Source organism: Protomyctophum bolini (genome assembly GCF_963924005.1).
Source record: "Protomyctophum bolini genome assembly, chromosome: 5".
Lineage (NCBI taxonomy): Eukaryota > Metazoa > Chordata > Actinopteri > Myctophiformes > Myctophidae > Protomyctophum > Protomyctophum bolini.
Genome location: NC_137866.1, coordinates 13,880,843 through 13,892,077, shown reverse-complemented (window position 1 = coordinate 13,892,077; position 11,235 = coordinate 13,880,843).

Genomic DNA, 11,235 nt, shown 5'->3' with positions numbered 1-11,235 from the left:
CATTTTTGAAGATTTGAAAAAAATGACGAAATGACAAAAACAATGGGTTATAGCCCATGTTTTTTTAAATTTTGAAAAAAAAAGTTAGCCTCGTTTCTCATCATTTTGGACCGTGGGCTATAGCCCATATCGTACGGCATACTATAGCGCGCCGTTTTTCATCATTTTTGAGGATTTGAAAAAAATGACGAAATGACAAAAACGATGGGTTATAGCCCATGTTTTTTGAAATTTTGAAAAAAAAAGTTAGCCTCGTTTCTCATCATTTTGGACCATGGGCTATAACCCATATCGTACGGCCTACTATAGCGCGCCGTTTTTCATCATTTTTGAAGATTTGAAAAAAATGACGAAATGACAAAAACAATGGGTTATAGCCCATGTTTTTTGAAATTTTGAAAAAAAAAGTTAGCCTCGTTTCTCATCATTTTGGACCGTGGGCTATAGCCCATATCGTACGGCATACTATAGCGCGCCGTTTTTCATCATTTTTGAGGATTTGAAAAAAATGACGAAATGACAAAAACGATGGGTTATAGCCCATGTTTTTTGAAATTTTGAAAAAAAAAGTTAGCCTCGTTTCTCATCATTTTGGACCATGGGCTATAGCCCATATCGTACGGCATACTATAGCGCGCCGTTTTTCATCATTTTTGAGGATTTGAAAAAAATGACGAAATGACAAAAACGATGGGTTATAGCCCATGTTTTTTGAAAATTTGAAAAAAAAAGTTAGCCTCGTTTCTCATCATTTTGGACCGTGGGCTATAGCCCATATCGTACGGCATACTATAGCGCGCCGTTTTTCACCATTTTTGAGGATTTGAAAAAAATGACGAAATGACAAAAACGATGGGTTATAGCCCATGTTTTTTGAAATTTTGAAAAAAAAAGTTAGCCTCGTTTCTCATCATTTTGGACCGTGGGCTATAGCCCATATCGTACGGCATACTATAGCGCGCCGTTTTTCATCATTTTTGAAGATTTGAAAAAAATGACGAAATGACAAAAACAATGGGTTATAGCCCATGTTTTTTTAAATTTTGAAAAAAAAAGTTAGCCTCGTTTCTCATCATTTTGGACCGTGGGCTATAGCCCATATCGTACGGCATACTATAGCGCGCCGTTTTTCATCATTTTTGAGGATTTGAAAAAAATGACGAAATGACAAAAACGATGGGTTATAGCCCATGTTTTTTGAAATTTTGAAAAAAAAAGTTAGCCTCGTTTCTCATCATTTTGGACCATGGGCTATAACCCATATCGTACGGCCTACTATAGCGCGCCGTTTTTCATCATTTTTGAAGATTTGAAAAAAATGACGAAATGACAAAAACAATGGGTTATAGCCCATGTTTTTTGAAATTTTGAAAAAAAAAGTTAGCCTCGTTTCTCATCATTTTGGACCGTGGGCTATAGCCCATATCGTACGGCATACTATAGCGCGCCGTTTTTCATCATTTTTGAGGATTTGAAAAAAATGACGAAATGACAAAAACGATGGGTTATAGCCCATGTTTTTTGAAATTTTGAAAAAAAAAGTTAGCCTCGTTTCTCATCATTTTGGACCATGGGCTATAGCCCATATCGTACGGCATACTATAGCGCGCCGTTTTTCATCATTTTTGAGGATTTGAAAAAAATGACGAAATGACAAAAACGATGGGTTATAGCCCATGTTTTTTGAAAATTTGAAAAAAAAAGTTAGCCTCGTTTCTCATCATTTTGGACCGTGGGCTATAGCCCATATCGTACGGCATACTATAGCGCGCCGTTTTTCACCATTTTTGAGGATTTGAAAAAAATGACGAAATGACAAAAACGATGGGTTATAGCCCATGTTTTTTGAAATTTTGAAAAAAAAAGTTAGCCTCGTTTCTCATCATTTTGGACCATGGGCTATAGCCCATATCGTACGGCATACTATAGCGCGCCGTTTTTCATCATTTTTGAAGATTTGAAAAAAATGACGAAATGACAAAAACAATGGGTTATAGCCCATGTTTTTTTAAATTTTGAAAAAAAAAGTTAGCCTCGTTTCTCATCATTTTGGACCGTGGGCTATAGCCCATATCGTACGGCATACTATAGCGCGCCGTTTTTCATCATTTTTGAGGATTTGAAAAAAATGACGAAATGACAAAAACGATGGGTTATAGCCCATGTTTTTTGAAATTTTGAAAAAAAAAGTTAGCCTCGTTTCTCATCATTTTGGACCGTGGGCTATAGCCCATATTGTACGGCATACTATAGCGCGCAGTTTTTCATCATTTTTGAGGATTTGAAAAAAATGACGAAATGACAAAAACGATGGGTTATAGCCCATGTTTTTTGAAATTTTGAAAAAAAAAGTTAGCCTCGTTTCTCATCATTTTGGACCATGGGCTATAGCCCATATCGTACGGCCTACTATAGCGCGCCGTTTTTCATCATTTTTGAAGATTTGAAAAAAATGACGAAATGACAAAAACAATGGGTTATAGCCCATGTTTTTTGAAATTGTGAAAAAAAAAGTTAGCCTCGTTTCTCATCATTTTGGACCGTGGGCTATAGCCCATATCGTACGGCATACTATAGCGCGCCGTTTTTCATCATTTTTGAGGATTTGAAAAAAATGACGAAATGACAAAAACGATGGGTTATAGCCCATGTTTTTTGAAATTTTGAAAAAAAAAGTTAGCCTCGTTTCTCATCATTTTGGACCATGGGCTATAGCCCATATCGTACGGCATACTATAGCGCGCCGTTTTTCATCATTTTTGAAGATTTGAAAAAAATGACGAAATGACAAAAACAATGGGTTATAGCCCATGTTTTTTGAAATTTTGAAAAAAAAAGTTAGCCTCGTTTCTCATCATTTTGGACCGTGGGCTATAGCCCATATCGTACGGCATACTATAGCGCGCCGTTTTTCATCATTTTTGAGGATTTGAAAAAAATGACGAAATGACAAAAACGATGGGTTATAGCCCATGTTTTTTGAAATTTTGAAAAAAAAAGTTAGCCTCGTTTCTCATCATTTTGGACCGTGGGCTATAGCCCATATTGTACGGCATACTATAGCGCACAGTTTTTCATCATTTTTGAGGATTTGAAAAAAATGACGAAATGACAAAAACGATGGGTTATAGCCCATGTTTTTTGAAATTTTGAAAAAAAAAGTTAGCCTCGTTTCTCATCATTTTGGACCATGGGCTATAGCCCATATCGTACGGCATACTATAGCGCGCCGTTTTTCATCATTTTTGAGGATTTGAAAAAAATGACGAAATGACAAAAACGATGGGTTATAGCAAATGTTTTTTGAAATTTTGAAAAAAAAAGTTAGCCTCGTTTCTCATCATTTTGGACCGTGGGCTATAGCCCATATCGTACGGCATACTATAGCGCGCCGTTTTTCACCATTTTTGAGGATTTGAAAAAAATGACAAAATGACAAAAACGATGGGTTATAGCCCATGTTTTTTGAAATTTTGAAAAAAAAAGTTATCCTTGTTTCTCATCATTTTGGACCATGGGCTATAGCCCATATCGTACGTCATACTATAGCACGCCGTTTTTCGTCATTTTTGAGGATTTTAAAAAAATGAAAAAATAAAAAAAACGATGGGTTATAGCCCATGTTTTTTTTAATTTAGAAAAAAAAATTACCCTCGTTTTTCATCATTTTGGACCATGGGCTATAGCCCATATCGTACGGCATGCAATAGCACGCCGTTTTTCATCATTTTTGAGGATTTGAAAAAAAATAAAAAAACGATGGGTTATAGCCTTTTTTTTTTTTTTGAAGAAGAAAATTTGAATCCTTGTTTTTTCATCATTTTTGACCATCCCACTGAGCAATAGCCGGCTATTAGACGTGTGTCTAAAAATGGGATAAAAAACGTCAATTTTTTTTTCTTTTAAAAGTCTAAAAATAGACGTCTAAAACACGTCTAAAAATAGACGTGTTTTAGACGTCTGTTTTTAGACTTTTAGAAAAAAAAATTACCCTCGTTTTTCATCATTTTGGACCATGGGCTATAGCCCATATCGTACGGCATACTATAGCGCGCAGTTTTTCATCATTTTTGAGGATTTGAAAAAAATGACGAAATGACAAAAACGATGGGTTATAGCCCATGTTTTTTGAAATTTTGAAAAAAAAAGTTAGCCTCGTTTCTCATCATTTTGGACCATGGGCTATAGCCCATATCGTACGGCATACTATAGCGCGCCGTTTTTCATCATTTTTGAAGATTTGAAAAAAATTACGAAATGACAAAAACAATGGGTTATAGCCCATGTTTTTTTAAATTTTGAAAAAAAAAGTTAGCCTCGTTTCTCATCATTTTGGACCGTGGGCTATAGCCCATATCGTACGGCATACTATAGCGCCGCGTTTTTCATCATTTTTGAGGATTTGAAAAAAATGACGAAATGACAAAAACGATGGGTTATAGCCCATGTTTTTTGAAATTTTGAAAAAAAAAGTTAGCCTCGTTTCTCATCATTTTGGACCGTGGGCTATAGCCCATATCGTACGGCATACTATAGCGCGCCGTTTTTCACCATTTTTGAGGATTTGAAAAAAAATGACAAAATGACAAAAACGATGGGTTATAGCCCATGTTTTTTGAAATTTTGAAAAAAAAAGTTATCCTTGTTTCTCATCATTTTGGACCATGGGCTATAGCCCATATCGTACGTCATACTATAGCACGCCGTTTTTCGTCATTTTTGAGGATTTTTAAAAAATGAAAAAATAAAAAAAACGATGGGTTATAGCCCATGTTTTTTTAAATTTAGAAAAAAAAATTACCCTCGTTTTTCATCATTTTGGACCATGGGCTATAGCCCATATCGTACGGCATGCAATAGCACGCCGTTTTTCATCATTTTTGAGGATTTGAAAAAAAAAAAAAAAACGATGGGTTATAGCCTTTTTTTTTTTTTTTTAAGAAAATTTGAATCCTTGTTTTTTCATCATTTTTGACCATCCCACTGAGCAATAGCCGGCTATTAGACGTGTGTCTAAAAATGGGATAAAAAACGTCAATTTTTTTTTCTTTCTAAAAGTCTAAAAATAGACGTCTAAAACACGTCTAAAAACGTGTTTTAGACGTCTGTTTTTAGACTTTTAGAAAAAAAAATTACCCTCGTTTTTCATCATTTTGGACCATGGGCTATAGCCCATATCGTACGGCATACTATAGCGCGCCGTTTTTCATCATTTTTGAGGATTTGAAAAAAATGACGAAATGACAAAAACGATGGGTTATAGCCCATGTTTTTTGAAATTTTGAAAAAAAAAGTTAGCCTCGTTTCTCATCATTTTGGACCGTGGGCTATAGCCCATATCGTACGGCATACTATAGCGCGCCGTTTTTCATCATTTTTGAGGATTTGAAAAAAAATGACAAAATGACAAAAACGATGGGTTATAGCCCATGTTTTTTGAAATTTTGAAAAAAAAGGTTATCCTTGTTTCTCATCATTTTGGACCATGGGCTATAGCCCATATCGTACGTCATACTATAGCACGCCGTTTTTCGTCATTTTTGAGGATTTTTAAAAAATGAAAAAATAAAAAAAACGATGGGTTATAGCCCATGTTTTTTTAAATTTAGAAAAAAAAATTACCCTCGTTTTTCATCATTTTGGACCATGGGCTATAGCCCATATCGTACGGCATGCAATAGCACGCCGTTTTTCATCATTTTTGAGGATTTGAAAAAAAAAAAAAAAACGATGGGTTATAGCCTTTTTTTTTTTTTTTTAAGAAAATTTGAATCCTTGTTTTTTCATCATTTTTGACCATCCCACTGAGCAATAGCCGGCTATTAGACGTGTGTCTAAAAATGGGATAAAAAACGTCAATTTTTTTTTCTTTCTAAAAGTCTAAAAATAGACGTCTAAAACACGTCTAAAAACGTGTTTTAGACGTCTGTTTTTAGACTTTTAGAAAAAAAAATTACCCTCGTTTTTCATCATTTTGGACCATGGGCTATAGCCCATATCGTACGGCATACTATAGCGCGCCGTTTTTCATCATTTTTGAGGATTTGAAAAAAATGACGAAATGACAAAAACGATGGGTTATAGCCCATGTTTTTTGAAATTTTGAAAAAAAAAGTTAGCCTCGTTTCTCATCATTTTGGACCATGGGCTATAGCCCATATCGTACGGCCTACTATAGCGCGCCGTTTTTCATCATTTTTGAAGATTTGAAAAAAATGACGAAATGACAAAAACAATGGGTTATAGCCCATGTTTTTTGAAATTTTGAAAAAAAAAGTTAGCCTCGTTTCTCATCATTTTGGACCGTGGGCTATAGCCCATATCGTACGGCATACTATAGCGCGCCGTTTTTCATCATTTTTGAGGATTTGAAAAAAATGACGAAATGACAAAAACGATGGGTTATAGCCTTAGAGTATATATACAATAGAGAAGACACCCAGAGGAAATCCTGAAGCGCAATGGACATAGTGGCCGAAGAAGGTATTGCAGTTTGGTAAGGTTTTGCCCTCAAACACATGAACGCGCACTAGGCTCCGCCCACTCCAGCAAGTTTCAGCCAGCTCTCTGAGCTCTGCCCCAGAGCGGAGCGCTGAGAGACTGACCGCATTAAAACCAGGAAATGTCGCATCAGGACTTTTGCTCATTACTTATTATTCTGTGTATATAAAATATAGATAATTTGTCTAATCTCTAGTTACATCAATATTGTTCTTGTAAAATAGTTGGTTTGTGACCAAGTATTAAGATTATAAAGATCGCTTATGTCATTTTGACGGCCAGGGACTTCCCATTCACTTACCATAGGCTTCTGCTGTAGAACTCCCGAGTCCGAATTCTTTTTTTTTTTTTTTAAATAGCAGCTGTACATGAAATGTTAATGTTGATTTAGCATCAACATGATTATTTACCGATATAAATACATGGTTTGATAACCTACAAGTAGGCGAAAGTCATTTTCTGCCAGGCGTATGTCTCTCCATCTACCCCGTCTTCAAGCCTCCATCCCTGGGCAGAGGTTGAATGATTGACTGGTGGTCGTGGAGCTCTGTGCAGTGCCGTCTCTTTACAGTCTAAAATCAATGGTTAAATTATTCCATAACACTGAAAATGATCAATTTTCCAATTAAAATCAAATTATGGTTAAGTGTGTAAATTACATTTATTCTGTTTGGACAAAGTGCAGTTAAGAAAAGGTGGAGATCAAGGAAGAATTTCTCTATGTCACATGTGAAGTGTAAAACTGGGAATTTCACCCAAGGAATCCATGATGAAGTGCTAAGATAACCACAATAATAACCCAGATTCGTATTGATGTGCTTACCGAGATAATCAAAATGCTTTCATTTTAAACCAACCTCTGAATTAAAACATTGGGTTCTGCAAAAGTCACAGATCAAATTGCAATGATTTTTAAAATAATCTATTATTCACACTGGATAAACAACAGTGGGACTGGAATACTGTACATCCAGTTTTGAGACATATTTCCTATGCACATATATGAACCTGAATGGCATAGAATAGCCTACGCAGCATTTATTCTGCATATCAGATATTGGAATATGTTCATATTGTCTAAAGAACCAAAAACAATATCTGTCTGGTCAAGCAGTAGATCATGTACGATTTGGTATTTTTGTTAGTAATATGTCTAAAAAGTCATTGCTCATAGTGGTGCGCAAATTGGCATGACAAGTGTCAAAGTGCTCTTTTTTAAACTATATTGACATTCTTTTTCAATTACAATTTTACAATTGTGACAATATTGTCACACTTTAAATATTATTTTGTTATATAAATATATAGTTTGTATTACATTTGTTGGTTGTCTGATACATATTTAATATTTATTATATTTGCATTCATAGTGCTACAAGTGCTATGAAAAAGAACCCATCATTTATTGTATTTTGGCATTTTATTAGAGATCTGTAGCATTATTATTTAATAGTTTAGAGTGGTGCTGTGACCTTGCATTTGCCATGCAGGCTTAAAGTGTTCTTCAGAGCTAAAATTGTTCTACATTGTCATTGGTAAAGTGTATTTGTAAAATGTATGTAGCCTATATTTTCACTTTCTTCTAAATGTGAATTAGCAAAAGTATAAAGTCCCTTTAAAAGCAAATATTCAACTGCAGCACTGCACCACACAATAACACAAGTTGGAATGAACTTCAGTTTATTGCATTAATATTATATTATATGGTGTGTAAACAGTTCATAGAGGTGTATAAAAATAACGAATTTAAAGAATCAGATACATCCATGTTCTTAATCTATTCAAAATGCTAATATGATAAAAAACAGCAGACGAGTCTGCTGCCAACATAGCGATGCGCGTTCACCACGAGTAGCACGCACACGCACACACGCACGATGCTAGTTCATGTGTCGGTCGTCGCGCGTTCATGTGTTTGAGGGCAAAAATCCAGAATGCACAGGGCTCCTAAACCGGAAGGAGGAGTGGATTCGCCTCATGCGCTTCTGAGCAACTCAATGCAAGTGGACGGGAGGAGAACTTGGGTGCCTTCTCTATTGTATATATACTCTAAGGTTATAGCCCATGTTTTTTGAAATTTTGAAAAAAAAAGTTAGCCTCGTTTCTCATCATTTTGGACCATGGGCTATAGCCCATATCGTACGGCATACTATAGCGCGCCGTTTTTCATCATTTTTGAGGATTTGAAAAAAATGACGAAATGACAAAAACGATGGGTTATAGCCCATGTTTTTTGAAATTTTGAAAAAAAAAGTTAGCCTCGTTTCTCATCATTTTGGACCGTGGGCTATAGCCCATATCGTACGGCATACTATAGCGCGCCGTTTTTCACCATTTTTGAGGATTTGAAAAAAATGACGAAATGACAAAAACGATGGGTTATAGCCCATGTTTTTTGAAATTTTGAAAAAAAAAGTTAGCCTCGTTTCTCATCATTTTGGACCATGGGCTATAGCCCATATCGTACGGCATACTATAGCGCGCCGTTTTTCATCATTTTTGAAGATTTGAAAAAAATGACGAAATGACAAAAACAATGGGTTATAGCCCATGTTTTTTGAAATTTTGAAAAAAAAAGTTAGCCTCGTTTCTCATCATTTTGGACCGTGGGCTATAGCCCATATCGTACGGCATACTATAGCGCGCCGTTTTTCATCATTTTTGAGGATTTGAAAAAAATGACGAAATGACAAAAACGATGGGTTATAGCCCATGTTTTTTGAAATTTTGAAAAAAAAAGTTAGCCTCGTTTCTCATCATTTTGGACCATGGGCTATAGCCCATATCGTACGGCATACTATAGCGCGCCGTTTTTCATCATTTTTGAAGATTTGAAAAAAATGACGAAATGACAAAAACAATGGGTTATAGCCCATGTTTTTTGAAATTTTGAAAAAAAAAGTTAGCCTCGTTTCTCATCATTTTGGACCGTGGGCTATAGCCCATATCGTACGGCATACTATAGCGCGCCGTTTTTCATCATTTTTGAGGATTTGAAAAAAATGACGAAATGACAAAAACAATGGGTTATAGCCCATGTTTTTTTAAATTTTGGAAAAAAAAGTTAGCCTCGTTTCTCATCATTTTGGACCGTGGGCTATAGCCCATATCGTACGGCATACTATAGCGCGCCGTTTTTCATCATTTTTGAGGATTTGAAAAAAATGACAAAATGACAAAAACGATGGGTTATAGCCCATGTTTTTTGAAATTTTGAAAAAAAAAGTTAGCCTCGTTTCTCATCATTTTGGACCATGGGCTATAGCCCATATCGTACGGCCTACTATAGCGCGCCATTTTTCATCATTTTTGAAGATTTGAAAAAAATGACGAAATGACAAAAACAATGGGTTATAGCCCATGTTTTTTGAAATTTTGAAAAAAAAAGTTAGCCTCGTTTCTCATCATTTTGGACCATGGGCTATAGCCCATATCGTACGGCATACTATAGCGCGCCGTTTTTCATCATTTTTGAGGATTTGAAAAAAATGACGAAATGACAAAAACGATGGGTTATAGCAAATGTTTTTTGAAATTTTGAAAAAAAAAGTTAGCCTCGTTTCTCATCATTTTGGACCGTGGGCTATAGCCCATATCGTACGGCATACTATAGCGCGCCGTTTTTCATCATTTTTGAGGATTTGAAAAAAATGACGAAATGACAAAAACGATGGGTTATAGCCCATGTTTTTTGAAATTTTGAAAAAAAAGAGTTAGCCTCGTTTCTCATCATTTTGGACCGTGGGCTATAGCCCATATCGTACGGCATACTATAGCGCGCCGTTTTTCACCATTTTTGAGGATTTGAAAAAAATGACAAAATGACAAAAACGATGGGTTATAGCCCATGTTTTTTGAAATTTTGAAAAAAAAGGTTATCCTTGTTTCTCATCATTTTGGACCATGGGCTATAGCCCATATCGTACGTCATACTATAGCACGCCGTTTTTCGTCATTTTTGAGGATTTGAAAAAAATGACGAAATGACAAAAACGATGGGTTATAGCCCATGTTTTTTGAAATTTTGAAAAAAAAAGTTAGCCTCGTTTCTCATCATTTTGGACCATGGGCTATAGCCCATATCGTACGGCCTACTATAGCGCGCCGTTTTTCATCATTTTTGAACATTTGAAAAAAATGACGAAATGACAAAAACAATGGGTTATAGCCCATGTTTTTTTAAATTTTGAAAAAAAAAGTTAGCCTCGTTTCTCATCATTTTGGACCGTGGGCTATAGCCCATATCGTACGGCCTACTATAGCGCGCCGTTTTTCATCATTTTTGAACATTTGAAAAAAATGACGAAATGACAAAAACAATGGGTTATAGCCCATGTTTTTTGAAATTTTGAAAAAAAAAGTTAGCCTCGTTTCTCATCATTTTGGACCGTGGGCTATAGCCCATATCGTACGGCATACTATAGCGCGCCGTTTTTCATCATTTTTGAGGATTTGAAAAAAATGACGAAATGACAAAAACGATGGGTTATAGCCCATGTTTTTTGAAATTTTGAAAAAAAAAGTTAGCCTCGTTTCTCATCATTTTGGACCATGGGCTATAGCCCATATCGTACGGCATACTATAGCGCGCCGTTTTTCATCATTTTTGAGGATTTGAAAAAAATGACGAAATGACAAAAACAATGGGTTATAGCCCATGTTTTTTTAAATTTTGAAAAAAAAAGTTAGCCTCGTTTCTCATCATTTTGGACCGTGGGCTATAGCCCATATCGT